The sequence below is a fragment of the Saccopteryx leptura genome, chromosome 1, assembly GCF_036850995.1.
Source record: "Saccopteryx leptura isolate mSacLep1 chromosome 1, mSacLep1_pri_phased_curated, whole genome shotgun sequence".
NCBI classification, from domain to species: domain Eukaryota; kingdom Metazoa; phylum Chordata; class Mammalia; order Chiroptera; family Emballonuridae; genus Saccopteryx; species Saccopteryx leptura.
The window spans coordinates 348,256,205-348,260,206 of record NC_089503.1 but is presented as its reverse complement, the minus strand read 5'-3'; the positions used below and the strand labels follow the sequence as shown (position 1 = coordinate 348,260,206).

The 4,002-nt window shown below is 34.0% G+C and overlaps 1 non-coding gene across 1 annotated transcript; it reads right to left on the bottom strand.

The window, feature by feature from the left end:
• Positions 1-3,635: 3,635 nt before the first annotated feature.
• Positions 3,636-3,762, bottom strand: LOC136389831 (small nucleolar RNA SNORA28). Its single transcript, XR_010748395.1, has one exon. It is a non-coding gene; the product is annotated as a small nucleolar RNA SNORA28 (small nucleolar RNA).
• Positions 3,763-4,002: the final 240 nt, after the last annotated feature.

Here is a 4,002-nt window from a genome sequence, read left to right as displayed (position 1 = left end):
AAACAGGAAATTTTATTGAGCAAATAAAGAATTGGCTCTGTCAAACTTTTATTTCACTTTATTTTGAGTCCTCTTAAAATGTTCCTGATTTATTTAAGATAATTAGTTTTCAGATAGTGGGTTTTTTAAAATATAATCATATACAATTAAGAGAATACATGTGTTTCTTTTCTAGAGAGCTCTCCAATGTAAAAAAGTAAACTCCACCTCATTTATAGCATGCAAAGACATGGTCTACCATAGTATTCCAGTATGAAATTGAATGAATGCTTGAATGAAATTGAAAACTTCAGCCTCAATTCTCAAAATCATGATAAAATATTTTGCTTTTTGGAAAGTTATATGAATTAACTCTACTTGTTATTTAATTAATAAAGAAGAAATAGAAAGAGGAAAGGGAGAGAAAAAAGAGAAAGAAGAGAAAGGTACATAGAGAAGAAAGAACTAGAAGGAAAAACATATATATTTACAAATGTATGCCTATATATGTATATCTACATATATACAGATGCATATATACCTACACATGTATGTATATATAAATATGTAATATTTAAACTAAACTAATATGCTATTTTTTACTACATCAACATGCATATATATATATATATATATATATATATATATGTTAATGTAAGTTTATATCCTGGAAAACAAGGTTATCTGAAAGATATCTATCACTGTAGTAAGCAGAATTCTAAGATGGTCTCCAAGATTTCTGGCCCCTGTGTGATTTCTTCTTCTTGAGCATGGGTGGGACCACTGAATATGATAGGATGTCATAGCTATAATTAGGTTATGTTATATGGTCAGGGATTTTGCAGGTATAATTAAGGCCCTAAATCAATTGATTGTGACTTAATCAAAAGGAAGATATTTGGGGTGGGTTTGACTTAATTAGTTCTTAAAAAGTGGAGGCCCTTTTTTTTTTTTGGAGGCCCTTCTTGAAGAGAGAGATTCCCTTGCTGGCTTTGAAGAACAGTGTTGTGCTATGGGAGTGCCTGTGAGAGAGTCACGTAGCAAGGAACAGTGTGGTTGCTAAGGGGCTGAAGGCAGTAGCTGGCTGAACAGCATGAAGGAAGTGAGACATCAGTCCAACAACTGCAAAGAACTGAATTCTGACAATAATCATGTTAGCTTGATAGAATACTTCAACCAAGAAAGACCTCAAACTCCAGGAAGGAATGAAACCCAGCTGATATCTAGATTGCAAACTTGTGAGACCCTTATTGGAGGACCCAGTAAATCTATTCTTGGACTCTTGACCCATTGAAGCATACAAAATGGGTCTTGTTTTAAGCCAGCACTTTTGTAGTAATTTGTTATACTGCAATAAAAAGAATAAATGCAATGATTTAGTCAAAAGTAATATAGTTGTGCCTATGTATCCATGTCGATCGAATTGGTTCCAAGACCTTCCACAGATGCTCAAGTCCCTTATATAAAAATGATGAAGTATTTGCATATAATACTACTGTATACTCTAAATCACTTCTAGATTACTTATAATACCTGATATACCATAATGTAAATACTATATACATAGTTGTTATACTGTATTAGCTAGGAAATAATGACAAGAAAACAACATCTTTACATGTTTAGTAAAGAGGCAATCATAACAAACCTAACAACATAGCACTCATTAGCAACAACATAACCTTTTTTATTTTAATCTGAGTATTTTAATCTATGGCTGGTTGAATTTAGGATGCAGAACCTGTGAATATAAAGGGCTATCTGGATTTGCCACAAATTCTTACAGAATCACACACACTTTCTAGTTGAAAAATTACTGTGGTTATTTCTTCTTAATTTTTTTTCTTTTTCTTCACTTTCCAAGTGAGAAGAAAGGAGATAGAGAAACAGATTTCGCATGCACCATGACCAGGATCCACTCCCATCTTGGGCCAATGCTCTGTCCATGCTTGCAACCAAGCTATTTTTAGTGCCTGAGGTGGAGGCTTCACAGAACCATCCTCAGCGCCTGGGCTGATGTTCTCAAACTAATCAAGCCCTGGCTGCAGGAGGGGAGGAGAGAGAGAGAGGAAAGAAGAGAAGGGGGAGGGGGGAGGCATGGAGAAGCAGATGGTTGATTCTCCTTTGTACCCTGACTAGGAATTGAATCTAGGACATCCACACTCCGGCTGATGCTCCCCCATGAGCCAACTGGTCAGGCCTACTATGCTCTTAAAATTCTAAAATGTATTCAGGACTTATGCTGTGAAATAGAGTGTGAAGCAGTCCTAGAATAAGACAACAGGGTATATACTTCTGCTCTTGTTACCACTATAGGCATACCACATGCCTAATTAATGAGCAGAGTTTTTTTATTTTGTTTAGTTTTTTGTATTCCATATCTGTAAAATAAAATTTTAAACAGTATAGTATTTTTGTTCTAACAAATAAAAAATCTGATACACAAACATTTATCAAATGTCTATGTGTGGTCAGCCACTGTCCTAGTTATTGGCAATAAAGATTTGACTAAACTTTATTTTCAAGAAGCTCATAATATTCCAGGGATGCAAATATTTAAATAAATAAATAGCAGTTGAGCCTGACCAAATGGTGGTGCAGAGGATAGAGCGTCGGACTGGGATGCCGAGGACCCAGGTTTGAGACCCCAAGGTTGCCAGCTTGAGCGCAGGCTCATTTGGTTTGAGCAAAGCTCACCAGCTTAGACCCAAGGACGCTGACTTAAGCAAAGGGTCACTTGGTCTGCTGAAGGCCCATGGTCAAGGCATATATGAGAAAGCAATAAATGAACAACTAAGGTGTTGCAATGTGCAACGAGAAACTAATGATTGATGCTTCTCATCTCTTCGTTCCTGTCTGTCTGTCCCTGTCTATCCCTCTCTCTGACTCTCTTTCTCTGTCTCTGTAAAAAATAAAATAAAATAAAATAAATTTAAAAAATTAAAAAAAAATCAATAGCAGTTGAGAACAAATAAATGAATGTGTACAAGATGTATGCCTATTGTAGGATCCTTTTTAGTAGACATTAAGGTGTTTTGCATTAGACATTAAAGTAACTTTACGCTGATAAAGTAGGGTAGTGAGCCATCTCATTTAAAGCTTAAATTCAAATGGCTTCAAAATCCTTAATATTTCTATGTAGAGAGACCCAAATTCTGAAAGTACATTCGCCATTAAAATATTGACCAAGATTTTATAAATGGAATAAAAGGACTAGCATTTTGTAATTAACAGTTAATTAGCTATGTTTTTTTTTACAGTTTCACTTAAACTTCCAAATAATATTAGTAAAAGATAGAATGAATAAATACCTTGATTGGAATTATAAAGACAATTTCTTTTGTGGAACTCAATTACCTATATTTTTCCTGTCTTCTAGAACCATAGTGTTTAGATTCATCCTATATCAGTGTTGTCTGCTCTCCATGGTATGTAATCAACATGTTTAATAAAGTTATTCTAATGGATTAAATTATACTTCAAATTTATAGCATATTTTTGCCCAAATATGTTTCATTTTGAAAAATAAGACAGGATAATGTCAAGTTTTGCAAAAAGTCTTATTTATCATAGATATATGATAATGTTGTTAAAAAGTCTGATTATCGTAGAGAGACATATGATAATGTCAAGAGTGAAAAATGATTTTTTTTACCACTGTCCAAGTCTATAAGATGGCTTGTTTCATAGAAGAGAGAGCGCTGCCCTAGGATAGACTTGGTTGCTATAGCAAGCTCAGATTGTGTCAGACAGTTTTGCTCATCTGCCACAGAAGCGTTGCTTACAAAAAAATAAAAAGAAAAGATTTTTAAAAATATTTTTATCTGAATTTTGTAAGAGTTATTATAGGGTTTCATTCATTTATTAATATTTACCGTATTTTGCCCTGTATAAGACGCACTTTAATTCTGGGGCCCGGATTTTGAAAAAAACAAACTGTATTACGTAAAGTTATTAAACTCAAGTTTTGTTCATCATAAAATATATACAGCTCCTCATCACTGTCAAAACTCCAATCCATTA